General features: G+C 33.8%; 1 long non-coding RNA gene across 1 annotated transcript in view; it reads left to right on the plus strand.

Annotated features, from left to right (window-relative positions):
- LOC122163819 overlaps positions 1-21,458 on the plus strand; it is a 79,892-nt gene that overhangs the window by 5,875 nt on the left and 52,559 nt on the right. The window contains exons 3-4 of the long non-coding RNA XR_006170053.1: positions 554-628; positions 6,913-7,030. This is a non-coding gene — a long non-coding RNA (uncharacterized LOC122163819). The remainder of the gene's footprint in view (positions 1-553; positions 629-6,912; positions 7,031-21,458) is intronic.

A 21,458-nucleotide genomic window follows, 5' to 3' on the forward strand; every position in this document is an offset into this window, starting at 1 on the left:
AAAACCAGTAATGCTATCAGGACAAAATAGGGCTCTTATCTCAAAGGGGTTGATTGATTGATAGTCATTTCATGGAAACAGTTATTTTTAGAAATTCAAATTAGTTTCCATTAATGCTACTGCTTTTAATTATAAAAACATAGATTTATTGAAATTGAAAGTGAGACTTAATAAGATGAATATTAAAACTCAGAAATAGTTTGAAAAATTCAATTTGGCTTCAACATTTTATGTTTTTCAGATATGAATAGATTATTCCCTTTGAAATTCAGGGTAATGTTTTTACTAAAAATAGCTTATACTTCTAAATAACCAAGTCTGAAATATCAGGTGTTTGATTTTTGTTGAAGGAAATGTGTTGACAGATATTTTGCTAACCTACAGAATTCAAAGTGAAAAGAAATTTCACAACAGACATTAATATATAAAGATCAGAAATATTTCCCAAAAAAATCTTTTTTGCTTGTAAAGCTCATGTAAGACAAAAATAAATAAATAAATAAAATTAAAAACTGGATTTGTTTATTTACTTACATCTCTAATTTTTTCACAGGCCACATGTGATAATGAAGTTTGTCACTACATTCAACAACATCTGGTATTGGACAAACCAAATAAAAAATAATTGGTAAAGTACTTTTTATGCAATTGCAAGTGTCAAGGTATTACAGGAAAGGGAGATGCTATTGAATTACTTTGCTTGGATTTCGGAAAGTTACTTGATAAGCAAATGTTTCTAAAGAAGGTGAACTGCTGCAAGATAATATTTATGATGATGATGATGATTATTATTATTATTATTTTATTTTGTCATGGAGAAAAAATATTTTGAAGGTAAGAAGTGGTAAATTTTCAGTACATGTACAGTAATTTAATAGAAATAGATTTTAGATAGGCTAGTTTAAATGCCCTTTTTTTCACAGCACTAGTCTAGAAACTGGGCCAAGCCATAGGTGAAATTGTTTCAGAGTTTAGTTATATTTTATATCATCTTTGCAGCAAAATTTAGCTAGGGAAGTTTGTACTTCCTTTTGTCTTCTTTTCAAGCTTCATTGTCTACTTCCTGACTTATCATTATTTTAGTACTTATTATTATTATTATTATTATTATTATTATTTTTAGCTAAGACTTCACACAAGCTGGGTATATTACACATATCTATCTAATACTTAATTGCTAGAGACCCAGTTAAAAATCACTCTCTGTGCCACATTAAAATATAAAAATAGCTGAATACTGTAAGGGAAACAGAAGATAATGATCCAAGACAGCTAGTAGCTATCTGCAAGCCAATAGTGAAGATCTTGTATTTGTAACAAAGAAAACAACAATAAATACGAGCTGGACTTGATTTCAATTTTTATCCTAATGTTGGTAAGTTGATAACTAGTGTGGCATGCAATTCTTTTTTTTTTTTAAACACTTCCCAATATCTAAGCTTGCAGCACACTAGTGGCTCCTGAATTCTGTTTCTTCAGCAACAAACCTTATGTCTGCAGTAATCAGACCCACGATACAGAGAAATGCAGACAAATTGACGCAATAAAGATCAGAGTTCAGTCACACTGAAGCAACTTGAGGAACCACAAGTTTATGCGTAAATATTACTTTGACACCTTGAAAAGGTGTTAATCAAACACAGAGTGCCATTGTTATAGCTACTTTATATGAACAGTCTGTTTTTATTGCTGAATTCTTGTGGTCTGTGCTGTTAATGAGATACTGCAGATAAGAGTAAATATAGAGAAAGTGCAAGGTAAGCAGATTCGAGCTGTTAGGCATTTATGGTCATATGAAAATGCAAATTAGGTAGGTTCAGTGCTCTAGTGGCAAGAAATGTTGGAAACAAGATCAACTAAATGGGGAATTACAAACGGCAAAGGTTAGGTAGTGCATTGTACTTGGAGAAATACCAGTAAATGAAGAGTAGGCTTTTATCAAATGAATCAGCAGTCGTCACAGTGGCTGGACGCAGTGAGAAAAGGACTTACAGGCTAGCAAACAAAGACAGCAAGCATAGGCAGTGTGTGAAACTATTTAAGGAAAGTGAAAAGTGTGTAGTAGGTGTGAAGAGCAGTTTATTTTAGGAACAGAGAAGGTGAGAAATTTCATTTAGCAAATGCTGAGAAGAATCTTGTGCTGTCACGCAATGAGCACTTTATAGTCATAAACTTTTATTTATAAAAATATTTGTATGCAGTGCACCAGGCATACTTATAATCTTGTTCTTTATCACATGTAAAAATATAGTTGATATCTACCAGCTTCTTAGAAAAGGGAGAAGCAATTAGACTTCGGTGTTGTAGAAATTCTATTTATATAGGCTTGTATATTAAAAATCTATTTACAATGTAACTTCTTTGTATGTTGATCTTCCTTCATATGTAGACAATCTTCATGAAAGAGTTCAGGTTGAATCATCTACATTTTAACAATAACCTCAAATTGTCTTTTTTTTTTTTCTGCTTTAAGCAATTGTATCTATTAAATACTGGATGTGGATAGAGATATGGAAAAGCAGTTATAGGAGTGCATTAACTTCTCCTTTTTATTCCCAACACAAGTCCTTGTGTATAAAAAAATAACAGTAATCATAGCTCAACTGGAGTATCATAAATTTTCTGGCAAAACAGTTGGGAAGGATGCACACCAGATTTTAATGAAAAATGATATACCAACAGCAATTTCTCTTCTATAATGAAGGAACTTCAATTTCCATTGATCTCATCTGTAGATGTATCACATAAGAATCGTGCAAGTAACAAGATTTAAAGCATTAAGCTTAAGTTGACATCTTCTCTCTTAAATTTAGCTGTAACTTGTCACCCTATTTATACACTTCACAAAGCACTAGGCAGCTTCGCATGAGACTATTCCCAGCAGGAGATCATAGAAAACCCCATCTTCCAAAACACTCTATCTTACTCAAAGATGAAAGCAAGCAAACAAACAAAAAAAATATAACGTTTAAAAATGATTTTAGGTATACTTTCTTCTTTAAAATTCTTCATTTTTTTCTAGTTCAGTGGTGAAATTCACACAAATTATGGTAATTCTTTCTCAGTTCCTCATCACATAGAGCGATTCTATTCCGCTTGTTAGTTTTCTTTTGAGCCCTATTTTCTGTGAAATACAGTAAAATCTGTAATGAGATACATACTCTGAGGTGCTGTGTGATGGTCAAGGAAAAAAAAAACAAACAATAGTGCACAGAGGAATAAAAGATTCTGGTCTGACTAGTAAGTATTTCAAAGATTGCTACTCATATTCCATTTGTAATTGATAATTGAAAGGAGCAATGTTGAAACCTTCCTTGTTAATCGAAGAGTTAGAAGGCAAGAATTGCTGTCAATTCAAAAAACAAGTAAATCCCTTACCGCCTCTAGCAATGTGCAGAAATACTGAACATGCTGGATAAGAGTGAAACAGCACTATACAGTAAAGAAACATGGATTAGCTGGAAAATGAGCTTTGAAAATGATTAAGGCGAATCACAAAAACTCAAGATGTATATACTACATAATATAATACAAATACAAGCTTACTAACCCAGAGACCCCTGAAAACTGTATGACTTCTTTGTAGTTGCAAATGTCAGAGATAACATAAGAAAACATTTCTCCTCTCCTTATCCCTTCCCACTGATGAAGGCTGAACTTTAAGCTCTCATTAAACTTCAACCAAAAATATTCTGTTTTTGTTATGCATTTGTAAAATGACTGGGCCTATGTGCTCTTTCATTACATGTGACCATTGAATGAAATGTGTGTTTAAGTATAAAAAAAATTACTCTTTGTCATGTCAAATGCTAACCTTAACTGTCCAACTATTTCCATAAGTATAGAGCCAAAAACTGCCTATAACAGCACACAGGAGTTGGTGAATTAATCTAACCTGATGAAGTGTGTCACCTCAGTGCATAAATCAGCTGGAATTATATCACTGATATGGAAGGAGTATGTGGAGAAAAATAAATGAGCCACAGCTGAGAGAAGCCTACTAATGGGTAGGTAGGGCCTTAAGTAACTGTGAGCAGCTGGTGGGAGTCAATTTTGGCTGTTTGATTTCCTGGTGATTCTGGGGTATGTATTTTTTTATTAAAAAGAAATAGTTGTATATACAGCTGAATAATAGAACCATTATTGTTTTTGTCCTTGTATCACTTGATGTAATGCATAGTGTATAATTTTGTAATTCCTTGTCATGGTTTTATGATTTTTGGTTATCAGTATTCCACACCATAACATCATGTAATGCAAATATTTTTGTATTTTGAGTAACAATTATCATGACATAAATTGCTACTTAACGTGTTTTGACATTATTATAAAAAAACTATATAATGCAAACCATCAGTGTTATTTTTTTAATTGCTAAAATATTTATGTACAACTTACTTTAATAACTCAAGTAATTTATATATATATTTGACTAATTCAGAACCCTAATATTTTTCTGTTCCCTATAGAAAGAAAGAATGGATGGCAGAAATTGCCAATCAGTTCTAAAGCTTTAAATGGTTAATACCTTCCAGCAAATGTACTGTACTACCAAAGCTAATTAGGATACTTTTTGCCATAATTATATGTTTATTAGTAAAAAGTCATTACTGCTAACTATTATGTTAAGAATAAATGACCACACAAAATATGAAGTGATGTAATAACTTTAAAATTTTAAACTATTATAATCTCCACAGACAAAATTTGATACTTTCTCTATGGCTCACAGCAGGTTTAATGGATAGCAAGAGAGTGCAGTAAAGTGTGAACCAAAACATTAAGTACAAACAAAGAGAGATTTCTTCTCAGCCACTGTCATTTCAAGCTTTTAAAGTGGCAGAGGATGTTAGATTCCTAACGCATATAATAATGTGTCTGTTGTAGCTTCCACTGAAACAACTCACAGGCATTGCTTTTGGAACAACCTACGTATTTAATGAGTTACAAAGTGGAGCTGAGACCTTTGAGCCTGATTTTTCTCTCAGCTCCAACAGGTAAAAAATTGTCCTTACAGCATTAGGGTCTGCACTGAAGAGCTGAAAACAAGGCTCATGGGGAACTGCTGGCTGAAATACAAGGTTGTGGCTTTAAAAGGAGAAGTGAATGTATCAAGATGAAACCCTTTGTGTGGAGGTGAAAAAGGCAGGTGTGGTGCATTGACTTTGGCCAGCTGACAACACTGCTGTCCCCCTCCTCATGAAATCAGTGGGGAAAAAAATAAATAAATAAAAGCCGAGGTAAACGTAGGAAGATCACTTACCCATAGCCATAGTGGCCAAAACAGGCCATGCTGCCTCTGCTCTTAGCACTCAGCGCTCTCCTCCTCCCCACTCCATTTTGCTCTGCCCTCAGTGTTAACAGCCTTGTTTCTGTTTTTCCTTTGTCCCGCTCTCCAGCACTTAGCCTTTTCTGGAACATTCACTCAGCAGCTCTGCTGATGGCTCAGCTGTGGAAGCTGCTGTGGTAGGCTGGGCCTTTTTCCCCAGAGGGCCCGTCCTGCTGCTGCTGCCAGCACCTGGCCGCTCACAACAAAAGTTTTGAGGAGAAAATGAAATAAGATTTTAAAAGTTCTCTAAGTCATTTCAGTGTGATGACAGTTGTTAGTCTAGGAAAAAACTGTAGTAGAAGTTAATTCTGGAATAGAGGCATGAAATGTAAAACAAGTTGAAAACTACTGACACAGTACTTCCTACTTAGTGAAATCATTGAGACTTTTCATCCCAATTTAGGACAATTTGTACTCAAAATCTAAATATTCAAGTCTGCAGGGTTTCCTGTGAAGTGTTAGCAAATAAGAGACAAAAATTCTCACAATGCACAAGATAAAGAAATGGCCAGAAATGCATGATGAAGAGGCAAGTATTCAGTGCGATGCTGCTCAATGCTCTGCATCCACTGGAGTTGTTTGTTTTTTTTTTCTCCTCCATCTCTGCTTCCTTTGTAGTAGAGCTACAGATTCCCCTATTTGTTAGAAGTAAAAGAAGCTGCAGGTTATCACATAGCATGCATCATCATCACTTCTTGGCTAATCACCTTAGACAATTAATTTCAAGCTCTTTCAAATATTATGAGCTTGGTAGAAGATCAGGAGCATCTCAGGAAGCTGTTTTTTAAAATTGTGGAACTTTACTCTTTTTTTTTTTCTTTCCAGTAGGTTTGCAGCAAAATCAGCCAAATTATATTAGTTATGCTTTAAATTCCAATTTCCACAGTTCTTTCGTTCTGTATCTCCCTCCTTTTTTCATCTCAACACCTCACTTCCTTAGATTTTTAGTGTAACGAATCTCAAACTCCAGTGAATAAAGTGAAATAGAAAAAGAGGAAGCTATCATGAGCTTCTGAATTTGTGTTTCCCAGGTTCAGAAAGTTTTGTGGGGTTTGATGATATTCCAGCCATTTCTGTAGTTATTAGCTGCTGTTGATGCTCTATGCAGTCTTCCTTATTTTGTCCATCAATAATCATTGACCCTGGAAATAAAGAGTGGTGAAAATGAGAAAATGAACAAACAAAAAAACCTGATAATGTAAATGGGTTCTGCTTTCTTACAATGGTTTAAAAACACTGATGCCATTGCATCTGAAAGCTTCTAGTAAGCGCACAAATAGGCCCTATCATATTGTTACATTAATATTTGTTCAAAATTAGAACAAAATAGCTACTTTCAAAAGCAGATTTTTTTTTTATTTTTTAGTATTTTTATTTTTATTTTTTTTTATTTTTTTGCTGCACTCTAGTCCCCCCAGAGGTATTTGGGAAATGGTTCTTTGGTTTTCTCTGTTTTATTGTGAAAATACATTTCAAAGTTCTGTTTGCAGATAACTGAATATCTTACGTATGCATTTACACAAAATATCCAAATGACTGTTTCAGAAGTGAAATACACAGTCTCACTAGTATTACTTTTCCAGGGAAAGCTCATTGCCACACTGCAGAAACCACAATCTGCTGTCCTCGTACTAAGATCGTATGGGTGCTGAACTAGAGGATGACACATCCCATCTTGTGGCTCGATGTGTCCACTACCAGGTCAGTGCTGTAGTGAAAGTCTGTGTAATCTATTTGTTGGCCTGTCTCATGTGGTGTCTTCTATTTGTGTGTTTTCTGTTGTAGAACCTTCGAAAAAGCCATCTTTTCGGTTGTGGTTTTGTGTGTTTTCCTCAACTGAAAAAAAAAAAAAAAAAAAAGAACAGGTAGTAACACAGTCAAAATCTGCCTCTAGCTGTTACACTTCCACAGGTTATAGTGTGCCTCCACATTTTACAGACATTTCTGAAAGTTCAGCCTTTATGATACAAGTCATGCTGTCCCACAGTACGGCTTTTTGGGTATCAGCATGAGTGCTTCTCAAACCATTCTGTACGAGCTTGCCAAGGATTTCCAGTGTGTTGTGTCATTTTCATGGATTACTTTCTCCCAGGTATTGTATTTGAAAGACAGGAGTTAAAGTTTTTTTTTAGTATACTAATGTATTTTAACCTTAAATTGAAAAGACCTGCACTCCAAAAAAAGCAGCCCCACAGTTTCGCTATAAGTTTTGCTTGTTTGTTTACAGTAATATATAAAAGAGCTTGTGATAAAGGTATTTAAGTAGTACAATTTTCTCCCCTATAAGTTATGCGTATGCTATTGAAGATTCCAAACAGCAAGCGTTAGCCTAGATGTTTCTTACAATTACACCATTGTAAATATTGCATCACTCAATTTAAAGATCTTCTGTTGATCACAATGAATTTTGCAGTGCTTGACAGCAAATGTTAATGACAAAACTGTCAAACTGTGAGAGGTCTGTAACAAAATTTCACTGGCAATATTTATGGAGGTTTAAAGCTTCATGATGAATTGAAATATCAGAAACCTTATTTTTCTTGTAAAGAATCTGTCATGGAGGTTCATTTACATTAAGGCTGTAATGTCTTTTCCATATAATGAGTTTAGTTTGATAACAGTTGCTTAGCCAAACATTATTTGTGAGAAAGCAAACAATATTTATAAGGTGTGAGAGAAAACGTTTTCTTTCTCTCTGGGGAAAACTTGAATCAACAGTTTTGGAAGTGGTTTTACATATCATATTTTACTGTCCCTGTTGTTTCCCAAGATCTGCGTACTTACTTCTAAATTAAAGTAGCTTAAAATAAATCTGCAATCTTCTTTGGACCAGAAGAACCTCATAAAAATGATCTTGCTTTGCTTCATTACAACACCTGTTTGCGGTGAGATGGGATCTTACCTATTTCTGTAATAAAATGCCATGCTAGAGCTGTGCTCTTAATTATCCTGTTAAATAATGGGACACATTTAAAACCTTTCCACTCCATCTCCCATTTCTCATTAGTGTCACTTATGAGTTATTTGTCTGCCAGTTTTTGCTTTTCCACACACATAAAAAAAATTGTGTTAAATGCATGTTTTGATATAAGATGAATGAGTAGTTAATAGTCCCTCTTGTTTCAGAATTTACTCTTTAATAGCAGAAAAAAAATGCCAGGTGTTTTACTGAAAGTCAGTAGAGTCATAAGCAATGTAGGTATCAATGTTTCAATGTGTTTTATTGTTGGGGGCAAAAAAGTTTTAATAATGTAATTTTAATAATTAAGCAGGAACAGTTAGATAATGGTTTTCTAAATCTTCTTTTTCGCTTGGCACGTTGAACAAGTGAGGTATTTTTCAGTTGTGGTAGCTTTACATGTACGCTGCCTATCAGATATAGTATTTGTTGAGTATCACAGCTTGTAACGTCTGAATTTGTAAGCTTGTAGTACCAAGTAGGTCATGAAGAGATTTAAAAACTATTAAAAATTTTGCTAGTAAGTGTTTTTCGTATTGAAAAAAATTACTGAACATCTAAAAAGCTCTTGGAAGTGTTCATGGAGCTAAATACTTGGAAGGAGTTATTGGTTGAAAGTGTCAATTTAATGTTAGTAACATTATTTGAAATTGACAATAGTGCACATCACTGATCATTAATCATTACTGGGTATTAAAATAAATCTACCTATCAAGTAGAACACTTGAAATGCCTGATACTAAATGACTAGAATAAATTGTTAAATGGAATTCCATTAAAAAAAAAAAAAAAAAAAAAAAAACCTAATTTACTTTAATAGGCCTTACATTTTGCTTGAGAGTAAAAACTAGCTTCTATGGATTGTCCAAACACGTGTTTTAATTGCCTGATAGAGAAGGAAGGAAGAGATTTTCGGAGTGTTTTTCATCTCATAAAGCATAAAGTAAATTATTGACTATCCCAAGTTAATATTAATAGAGACAGGCCAATGGCAAGGAGAAAAAGCACAAATACATCATTCTGACTCAGCTTAAATGAAAATCTGAAGTTAATCAGTGGCACTGTTACACTAGCATAATGGTTGTTGGGGATGCACAGTACAGAGCACAAATAGCTTGTATGGGCCGCTCCACTACCAGCCTTTGTCCCATGTCAGAAACTATTTAGCCACAGTCTAGACAACCAGCTCTCTTTGTAACCCATCTTGCACTTAGCACATTTAGTGGGCAGTTCTGGGCTTGCTGTGGGAAATGCAGCTGATTTTTGGGTACACAAAATCAGATGTCCCTGAAAGAGAGGCTGATGAGTCATGCTTAAGACGGTGTCAGGCTTTAGGCTGCTGACTTCCTTTCTGTAGTTCAAACAAGATAATACCATTTTTCACCAGCAGCACTGGTACAAAATTCAATTTCCTGTATGTTGTTAAAGGGCTCTGTTACTTAATATAATTTCTATCATTTTGTTCTGCATAAAATATAGTTTCAAGTTATGCAGAAGCCAGAATTTTTGTATGAATCCTTTTAATAAAAAAAAAAAAAAGAGAGAGAGAAAGGAGAAAAAACAATGAAAAGGAAGAGAGATGGAAAAGCGAGAGAGGAAGCAGTACAAAAGTAAGGTCAGGGAGGAGTAAAGAAGAGCAATAAATGATGGAATTGCCAGAAGGTGAATGGCCTTTAAGAATTAATGGCTTTTGCTTCATCTTTGGTCATTCAGCCTTTCTCCAAATATGAGAAAAAATACCCTCATGACATGCTAAATCAGTGCAGGTGAGAGGAAAATGGAAACTTATTTTCTTTTAAGCCAAGAGAATATTTTAATTCTGCAGACAGGAGAAGATAGAACTGTGCAGTGTCGAAAAGGGTATAGTCAAAAAATGCAGAGTTGGAAGGCTCAATCACTGGATGAAATTTGACATACATAAACAGACCTTAGCAGGAGTGCTGTGTGATTATCTCATCATTCTCCTTTGCCTCTTTTTCTAACAAAGAACAAACGTAAGGTAGGCCTTAAAGAACACCCGGTTTGTCCAAAGTCAATAGATAACAAGGCTGGACCTTTACAGATCATGAAACTGATTAATATCCTCTAAGAGACTTTGTGCGTGAGGTTCCCTGGGGAGAAATAACTGATTTTTAATCAATTTTTGACAGGTCCTTACTTTGTACAAGGTTATTCAGAAGGGGTCAAAGACAGATTAGCTGCACAGTCATCTCTACAGGGATGTGTGGGGATAAGAAGGACATGAAAAAAAAATTGTTTTTCTGGAAAATACAAGTAATTTTTGATCTTTGGAGCTTGGTTCAAATGAATGCCATGTAGCTTCATTGTTATGGATTAGAGACTCTTTCAGGTATCTTAGTTAATTCCAAGCCCACAAAATTTTTGCACCCAAAGTTTTGGTTTGAATCTGTATAGATAAACCAATATGCATCTGGCAGGTTAGCAGGAATTGTTCATCTTACTCTTGAAATCATAGCATGCCTTTAACCCGAACTCTAGCACTGACCTGTACCAAGTAGCATTCTCCAAGTGAATTTCTTTATATAATCAGGGAAATTTGCACAGGCCAGAGTCATTCCCAAAATGACTAATGACAACAACCAATGACATTTGGTCATGCAGCTAGGAGAAGCAGGGGGAAAGACTTTTATGAACAGTCCATGCAGTTTGGCCTCAGGGCTATGCAACACTTCCTGGCACTTGATAATTTACAGGAATAGATGTTGCAAAAGGAACCTTCTCCTGGTTACACTGAAAGCTCATTAATTATCATCAGCATAATTAATGTTGAAAAACAAAAAGCACAACAGAGATGTTCTTAAATGGAGAAGGTGATTTAACATCTGTCTGGTTCAAAGAAATACCTGTAAATTTTACAAGTGTGAGTAGAGCAACTAATGTAGATAAAACAGTAAGATCCTTATTTGGTCTTTGAAATTAATGCTGGGAAAAGACAGCAATGTAACCTTCTGTAAAACTGACAAATATTAGATTAGCATCAGACTATGAATTCTTATGATTATCACTTGTCTACTTACTGAATATAAGATAACTAGAACTAATTAGGAATATAAAAGAAAAGAAAGATAAGTGTATACAAACATAAATAGACTTCTAATATCTGCTTGTAATATGCTGTTATTTTTAGGGTAGGATTTCTATACAAAAGCACTGATAAAGCTATCTGCTGTAAGCAGTAGATCTGATCTGTAGTTATCTTATTATATCTTACTATATATCTAAAAAGATACAGTAAGTAAATCAGAAAACAAAATGCTATAGTTCTGAAGATGCAAACTGATAGTGCAGTACACTATGAAAACATTTTTATGTTGGAACTTATCCTACAGATTTGTGCTTTCAGATTGCTGAAATTTAGTAGAGCACTAAGGTTAGAAAGAAGAAATTATGCAGAATTTCTTAAGAAATTGGTTTGGATGCTTTAGTATCTCCACTTGTCTGACAGCAAGTATTCTTAATGAAAGGGATTGTTTATGTTGATACAAATTTATTCCATTAAGCAGTGAGGTTTTGAGTTGTTTGTTTTTCTGTGGTGTTAATAAAGGCATAAACTCACAAACACAAGACATTTCATCTTAAAACAGTATAGGAACAAATAGAAATGTTGGAAGCACCTTAGAAGTAGGGTTTTTTTTCTAATGAAAATAAGAAAAAAATCTGAAATAACTTCTGAATGCATTAAATAATCCATGCAATATTTATCTGTGTATTAATAATACAGTTCTAATATTGATATATGAAGATGTAACACCACTGATGCTTGTGGAGAAAGTCATATTAAAATTAGAATAAGATGAACAAAAATGGAGCCTGAACTTACTAATTACTCAACACACAGATAGCTACAAATAAATATAGACCCATGGAAACATCAAGTAGATGGAAGTATGCAGTGCATAGAAGTTACACTGGAAAAATGATCTAATGGTTTAGGTTCAGGTTTTAAGTTCTATTCCAGTATTGGATCTGTGATTTCTTCTGGAAAATAACAAAGAAGAATCAATGGATGATTCACATTGACTGATAACTAGGCCAAGAAGGAGCCATGCACTCTGCTCTGAAAAATAGGAGTAATAGCATAGAACCTGATATCAGTGAATGACAAGAAAGTAAAAAAAAAAAAAAAAATTAAAAAAAAAAAAAATTAGACTGGATTTAGAAAAAGAGCTAGGTGAAATAAGTAATCAATGAAGTGTATTAATACTATTAACTATATTATAACTACAAAGAAATTCATAAATTAGCAATTGAAATATTAAAATCAAAGGCTTGGAAGTGTTGGGGTTTTTTTGTTTGTTTGTTTCTCCATCAAAATTTCTGCAGTGTTTTCTATTTAAACATTCTTATTCCACCATAATCTCCTAAATTGGAAAATTATTACAAAGATGCATTACTCTTAAAACAAAATACACTTTTGCTTTAAACTGTTAAATTTTGGGTATATAAGCTACAATTAGCCACAGTGTGGAGCATCAAGTTATTTTCACTACTGCTCCAACAGCTGGCATGACAACAGAGGACTAAAGTGAAGAAGTTTTTGTCTGTGCCTTCTTTTAGGTAGAAAAAAACAGATAGAAAAAAACTGATGCCTGGCACTTATATAATGTAGATCTACCATTTATCACAGTGCATACTAAAAAAACCTACTATTTCCCTGATTTGAACATCCAAGCCTGTACCAATTGTACCATTTTCCTTGATATTTTTTACTCTGCTATGCTCACATACTCAACTGTGTACTCAAACTGTCCTCCAAGCATGAGGTTTTTATTGCACTGTTTTTGAGATCAGTGAGTGAAGACTTTGTCTTACTCTTCTCGTTTGTGTAAGTAGTCCATAGATTACCCTGAAATAATTTATCTGAGTAGCTTATCAGGAGTCAGCTACATATTTTCTGCTTGTCCTGTATTATTTGAATTTCAGCCAAGTATAAGTGGCCAGCTGTAACACATTTTGAAAATGAGGCACTTAATGAACATGTTTAGTGTTAATATAGTTATTTATGTGTTATCTCTTACTGTTTTATTGCAGATGATAGGAAAATAACACTGTATATTTTTGAAAAATGGTAACTGGGACATGATTTTATATTTCTAGAAAACAATATTAAATTCAGCAAGTGGGAGTCATTGTTTTAGAAAAATGTACTCTTAAAAAGTATAGAAAAATAGAAGAGGAAAAAGCTGGCAATTAATAAAGCTTCAAAGAGCCACTTGGTGTCAGATATACAGAATTATACACAACCAAATACAAACAAATAAAAACACTAAGCAATAAAAGGAGAATTTTGCAATTCTAATTGTTATTTATTTCATTTTATGTAAGACAGAAACAACACTTAGAATATATATCAACACACCCAAGATACTGCGAAATAAAACTTCTAAACATTTGAATGCAAAAGAAGGAATAATCAACATTTTTAATTTCAAACTGGTATATTATACGTGAACAAAAGCATATGAATGCAACTATAAAAAAAGATAATTCTGTTCTTCATGAAAATATCTCAGATTTTTACTGTGGGGACTTATCTTGCTGCAAAATCAGACTGAAAGCCTAGGAAACAAATAATCAAACACTGTTTTACTTAGGTGAGCAGCCCTATTCAAATGACTGATGTAATATGTCCAAAAAATCTGACTAAAGCCATAAAAAATATAAGCTATACTAGAACAGATAAGCAACTACTTGTTAGCATTTCCTTATTGTACAAGAAAAATAATTTCAATTTCTAGCATACTTCTTGTAAGAGCTACCACTAAAGTAACTTGTTAAATGTAAAACATATCTACTTTTAGGGTCATTTTACTGGGTGTTTTACCCAACAGTTGAGACTGGAGATGAAAACAGTCCTTGTGTGCTGAAAGTCAGACTGTATTACCTTCAAACTCAGAAGTCCCTTGCTAAAGCTCTGAAGCAAGTTAGACCTATTCCCAGCTCAGACAGTGTGCAGCAACATCCATCATTTACCTGCAGCGTACTCTAGAGTTTTAACCTGAAGAATTCCTTTCATTATTTATGATGGGCATAGCTCATCTTATGTATTGTTTTGAACCTTTATAAAGCCAAATGAAGAAGAAAAGGATGTTGGAAAATAGAAAGGGTGAAAAGTGGGCTAGGTAGTCTGTGTGTCACTGGTGTGATAAAAAACTGAAAATATGCTTTGCTTTCGAAACATAGTTCAAAGAGTATCAAGAGTCTTTAAAGGAAGAGAAGGAGAGAGAACCTTCTGGTTTCTCTAAGACTAATTTCAATGTGACTTAGAAGGGTGATAATATTTGCTGACATCGTGTGCTTGCTTTCATCTTGCAGTTGTTTCAATTGAGATGTTATAGTGATGTTCTAAATTAAATGCTATTTTTTGTGAGGCAAGATGAAATTTAATCAATATAGATTAATTTAAGGCAGCTGTTATTCATTAAGTAGGATCAGTATCATCACTGAAGAATTTTAAATCCAGCTTTTATAACATAACCTGCAGTACATTTGAATATATTCCCTTGGTCTCTGCGGTGCTGTAATTCTTCTAAACTCAATGAAATTTATTTTTTACGAACAATGTGCTGTAGATCTTCACTTGTTTATTTCTCAGAAGCTTCTTTTTTTGTTGTAACGTAGGTCATGTAAAGCTATTAAACTTCCCATGCAGGTAAGAAAGAAGAAATGTGGTGAATGTTGCACTCTTTCACAGAATGAATCAGGAGAGGTGCTTCTGCCATTATGATTCACTGGAAAGATTGTTCTCAATGGCCTTCACCTACACTTCCCCAGTTGTGGTATGCATATAATGTATGAACCCTGTATTCAGTCAAGATCACATGAAGGTCCTTCCCTGCCCTATTGATTTCATAGTGTCACAGAGTTGAGAACCATAACACATAGAAAAATGAAATCTGAAATAATACATGTAGTCCAAAGTGTCAAAAGCCAGTAAATTTTAACGATTTTTTTTTTGTATAGTTGGGATCCTACAAATATGAAATTTGCTTACAATGATATGCATGCTATAGCAATAGGCATATAAGTATGCACAGCTAAATCTACTTAAAGCATTTGGACATCTACCTTCCATTCAAAACCTATCCCATAGAGGTTCCATAATTCTGTGGGATCGTGTATAAACGTGTGATGTCCCTTTACTTCAGTGGTGCCTGTGTTTTCCAAAACCTACAAGGCATCTTTGAATAATAGAACCAGTATATTATATGCTCTTTGTTATAGTAAAAAAAAATAATAATAATAATAAAATCTATATAAGAATTGAGTTAAACTGTAAATTAGTTTTATGTGTGATGGTACTGAACTGTCTCTGTAGCTCATAGCAGGAGTTGAATAGTCCAAATGCTATACATTACACCAGCGATGGTGGCTTATCTTACTGGTCAGTCTTTCTGTCACGCTCCTTACGTTCTTCCACCTCACTCAGATGGGTATCTGCTTCTCACAGTGGCAGCACTTGCAGTACAGGCTGCATGATGAGTGTGGGTTTTTTATTGGCTATGAAGCAAAGAAACCTAGTTTCTAATTCGTATGGAGTTATAAATCAGAAATAAGTAGGTTGTCATCTGAAAATTTGCACATTGCAAAAATTGATGTAAGAAGCAGCGTTGGGATCACATGCCCCAGTTTACCTCTGCACGTAAAATTGCTGTAGATGATACAGAGCTGAGAAGGAATAGCATGTTTTGTGTGACTGGCAGAAACGAATCCATAGTGTATTGCACGTGATTATTCCAACATAAAAATTTAGGAATGAAATATGAAAAGAAGTTAGAATGTTGCTTTCTTTGAACTCTTACTGCACTCATTCTTTTTCGTGCTTTGTGGCTCTTTTTTATGCTTCATTATAAGTTAAGTCCTTAACTCAGTTAGAGAGCAGTTAATCTTTATCTTCTGACCTGCTTATTAGCTACGAATCTGTGATTCTTTAGTACTAACAATTTTGTTACCATTATAAATGACAACACAAGAAATTAAACATTTATATTGTACTCACCTGAATGAAGATTTTTTAGGGTAAATAGAATATGAATAATCTTCCAATCTTGGAAAACGGAGAATAGAAAGTCAGATGACTCAGACAAAGATATTTGTTTTTCTCATGCATGCCCCCGCTAAGAATGTAGGTTTTGGCTTACTTTTTAGTATCTTTTGAGTTGACTAGTTTCTTTAGTAAAAAATATTAGATACCACTTGTGATAAGGGAAACTGCTCTTATCTCAAGCTGCAAATCTTGCTAAATGAACTCAGAAGTTAATCTCTGTAATGTGTAATGTTTTGTTGACCAAGGTGATGGATCTCACTCTTGCAGCAACTTAGTTGTAGTTGACGTTTTTTCACCACTGAAAAATGAGTTCTCTTTTAGAAAAAAATTACTGATCAATAATTCAAATCAATGTGCCAGGGTTTTGTGACACATCTAGAATTTCAAGCACAGAGTAACATTTTTATAGCTTATGTAAGGCTATCACCAAATCAGTATTCTCCATTCTAGGTATACAATCATACGATTTATACACAGAATTCTAAGGTTTTTTGAAAGTGAACAGTTTAATATTGTAGCAATTTACCTTAAGAAGAGTCAGAGGTACTGTTTACTTCAGATAATCCTATAGTACCCTGGATTCTTGTGGTTGCATCAATGAAGTGCCTGATTGCATTATATTTAATGTTGGTCAGTGTACTGGGTTACAGCCAAAGGTCACGAAGTCTTCATTTTGACAATTACTACAGCGCTAATTGCATTTGTTTTTTTGTTTTTTTGTTTTTTTTAAACTAAAGGATGCACTTAAAAGTACTGCGAGACTTGCATTCATCAAGACTTCTGCCATTTATAAATTATTCCAATCATTATTGCTTTCATAAATGTTTCTGACTCAGAAAAAGGTAGATAACTTGAAATGTTTTGTTGTAAATAAGTACATGCATCTTGCCTTTAATCACTGTGCTGTTTCTCAATTTTTTTCTGTGGATACATTCTAAATATTTGTTTATGATTTTCATAAAAATCTTATACCATCAGCTGAGAAATACTGTCACAAATCTAAGCTCTTTGCAAAATGCCAATTATTGTAAAGCTCTACATTCACAATAAGTAGATGACTGAGAATTCTGATGGCTCAAATCCATTTGGCATATTACTAAACACCCACATTTTCTCAGTAGTGACAATTTGAATATCAAAAAAGCCCTTCAAAGTAGATTAAGAAACAATTCGACTTCGTAGTGTTAATAGGCATGAAATTGGATAATTTGGATGTAATTAAATTGCTAGATTTTTCTTTCACAGTTTCATAATTCAAGAAATACCTGTTTAGATTAAAATTCAGTACTTTTTTTAGTTCAGAATGTTATTCAGATCTTTTTTTTATTTTAAAGAAGAAAAAATGAATTTAGTTGTTTGGGATGTTTAGGGAGAGTTTGAAGATGTAGAAAATTGAACAAAAACAAGTTATTGCAGCTGTAGAAATATAAAATTACATTTACTATAAATGCAGTTTTTCGCGGGATATTGGCTAGGAATGGATTGGCTTGAAATTCCCAAAGAAGAAGATACAAGAAAGTAATTTTGTACATCTCCCTTATGTATTGTGTGTAATGTTATGACCAGCTTAGGCTTAGCTTCACAAATGAGTTACAATGAAGTATGAAGATCAACAAAGATGTGCATATACAGAAGAAAGTATTCTATACCGTGAAGATTGAAAAATGTACCAACTTTTTCTTGGAGTAATGTATCTGTTAAAAGTTTCTGGTTTAACTGCAGAGTTACAGTATTAGGGGCACTCAGTTAGGAGAGCTATGCGCTAGATATAATACCTGATTTCTCATTATAGACTTGGACAGTGGGATTATTTTTTTATATTGTTCAAGCAGCATCTATGGAGAGAGAAAAATAGTGGAGGACACTATTGAATAACTGTGAAATACAACAGTTTATGTAATTGTTCATATAGGTGGGTAAACTTAGAGGGAAAATAACAGTGGTGTGAACTTTAAGTAGAGCTGAACTCTAAAAATAAAAAATAGAAAATAAAAAGATGCTAAAAAGATAACTGAATTAAATCCTAAGTAGTGTCTGCAAAATCAGTACCCTTTACCACTGTAAACACAACGAAAACTATAAAGCTGAGGGTATAATTAGAAGTTAAGGAGTGACAATTTTGGAACTTATAAAGTGTGCCTCTGTGGTTCCTAGTGGGTAAAGATGTTGGAACAAACATTGCAGTCATTCAGGAAGCAATTAGCCATCATCCTAGGGGAACATATGTATTGTGAAGGCCAATCCCCTTTAGGCTGTATGGCCTTTTCTCATATTCAAGATGTTTTATTTACACTGTTGTTTTTTTTTTTTTCCTGCAGAATGTATTCCATTGCTTTCCTCTGACATATAAGTAGCAGTTAATACAAAGTAAAATTATTTTTTTTTTTTGAAAGGCTGTATAATATTCTCTTTACTGTTTACTCGTCAGATGCGATAAATGATTCAAAAATAGCAGGTTTTGATAGAATTATAGAAATAAATATAGAATGAATAAGGTTGTCATTCCCTAGGGATAGCCAGTGCTGTGTTCTGTTGCTGTGCTCCTTGTTTCCTGTCAGAAGGGATCCAGGTTATTTCTCTCTTACCAGCTTTTACCCTGAGATTGCATGCCTGAAAACACGAACCCTAAAACTAAAACTTCCGTTTTAGAGTAGAAAGCTCACTGCAGCTTGTGAGATTTACATTTATAGCAATTTGTAGATGGTTGGCAAGGCTTTTTAAAATTTAATTTAATTTTTAGGATATTCTTCCATTTCATTTGAATGTATGGTCAGAGAAGTAAAAATACATCTACCATATGAACTCATTCTTAGAGCTATAGAAGTTTAGATTAAAAAAATACGTAAAGCAAAATGTTATGATGAATATTTAGATTAGTCTTCTAATAACCTTCCTCAATGTCTGCGCCTGTAATTATATTAGCTAGCGAGGCTCAATACTTTAGCAAAATTTTTTGCAGAAGTCTGCTTTGAGTGCTGAAAATTGGTTGTTCTACCTCACCATCTTTTGTTCCGATAGATGCTGTGACTTTGGCATGCTACTGTTCTTACAGAAATGGTAACTGGGTTCTCCATTCCTATCCTTCTACAGATTTAAAATTAATTTTTTTTTTTTTAATGTTCGTATTACGTGTAGCTAAAATGATCTCTAGGGTCATTCCTAAATTATTCTCAGAGTTTGTGTATGCGTACATCCCATTAAACCACTTTTGGTGCTTTTAAGAGTTATAGGATCTTTGTCACGTTTAGGAGACACCAATGATCCGTATTTTAAAGAAAAAAAAGAGCTATGTTCAAAGCAACTTCATGCAAACTTTTTTAAATGTGTGGTTTTGTTATGTCGCATATACCAGAGTAATACTACTTTTATGCTTTTTAGTTTTAAAATTATTATAGTAATAGCAGAAATTATTAGACTACAATTTCTGGGAACTCCACACATATACACTTACAGTGATTGCAATTATGATAGTTTACAACCATACAATAATACTCACATCAGCTGCGTTGAGAAGAGTCCCTTCCAACTCATATGATTCTATAATTCTGTAAGCTGTGCGTCCATAAAACCCTTAGAGAGGAAGAATGCAAATGAAATACATCATGTAGATACAAAACAGGCAAGTAAGTTTTCATTGCTCTATTCTCAAGTACTTACTTTGATTTGGACAATGAACTGTTTTTCCCATTTGAAACTCACAAAAATATATGCTATTGTAGAAAGCTTGATATATAAGAAAATGAGTATTTCCTCAGCTTTTAAGAATCTGATTTGGCCATGCTTATTGAAGGTGACTTTTGGAATCTGAGTGATTGTTCTCCTCTGCCAGAACCGAATAACCAGGATAAGAATTTCTCTGTGTTTATACAACCCTCAGCATGTGACAGTCTGTCCTAGAGGAAAAACAGAAAGTAAATTTTTGGATTTGTGTTTGTCTTTTAAATTAGAACCATTTCCAGGTGGATTCTCTTAGTGTTTTGTTTTTAGTCTTTTTATGAATTAAGATTTAGAAATTTTCACTAATTGGGATCAAGAGGGATAAAAAAGAAAGACAAATAAAAGGAAAAAAAAAAAAAAAGGATCTATGGAATGAATTTGTTTTATACTTAACATTTCAGAAAATCCATAAAAATAATCAATTCTGAGTGCTTATGAAAAGCACATTTTGAAACTGAGGATTTTGCATCATACAATAAGGTTACTTTATATTTTTTTATTAAAGAATGCTTGATTACGCTTCTTGGCTACAAATTCATGCTCAGTAATCTTTGGCACTGATTTCACTAAGTGCATAAAAATTGTATTTATGTTTTACTATTTACTTAAGAAATACAGTCTTGGACCATTGTATGTATATACTAGCCCCTCTTGAGAATCATGCTGCTCCTATGAGATACAGTGAGCCTTGTCATTGCTTAACTAGGAAGTAAAGCTCTGTGTATCAGTATGAAGTGTCTAATAAAATTAGGAACATCTGTTCTTGCAGCTTGTTGCTCCTCCCTTGAGGGGAAAAAGGGAGCAGGATGAATGAAAGAACAAAGAAAATGCATAGCAGAACAGATTTTGGAGGGAACAGTGAGCTCTCTGAAGCCTCCTGCTTTCATTCAACTTGTCCTCCAGCCAGAACTCTTCCCTGCTAGAGAAGAGCAGAAAGAAAAGAGTATAAATGGTCCCACAGCACAAGCAATCCTTAAAAGGCCTTTTGCTGATGTGCTGATTTGTCCATGGAAGTTTGCTGTGGCATGCTGTGAAGGAAATTTTATTGCTCAGTCACTGAATGTTATTTTACTTTCTACAGCTGCCCGTTGAGTTTACAGGCATATTTTATTCTTTGTTTGCCACTCTTTCTGAGACATCCAAGTCAGGCCTGCCATGTAATAGAGCTGTTTCTGTGATTACTGCATGATCCACACCTACTGTTTGTGACTAGCTAGCTCCACAAGTGTGGAGATAAGCTATCGGTAAGAGTAACTTATTTTGTGAAAATAAGTTATGTATGTAATGTAGTAATGTATGTAGTAATGTAATGTGAAAGAGCCCTGTGTAGGAGTTGTTCCTTGACTAGGCCCTTGTAATACTTGGGGCATAGGAGGACATAACTG

This window comes from Centrocercus urophasianus, unplaced genomic scaffold (genome assembly GCF_019232065.1).
Source record: "Centrocercus urophasianus isolate 14NV4802_14NV808 unplaced genomic scaffold, USGS_Curo_1.0 seq_24, whole genome shotgun sequence".
NCBI classification, from domain to species: domain Eukaryota; kingdom Metazoa; phylum Chordata; class Aves; order Galliformes; family Phasianidae; genus Centrocercus; species Centrocercus urophasianus.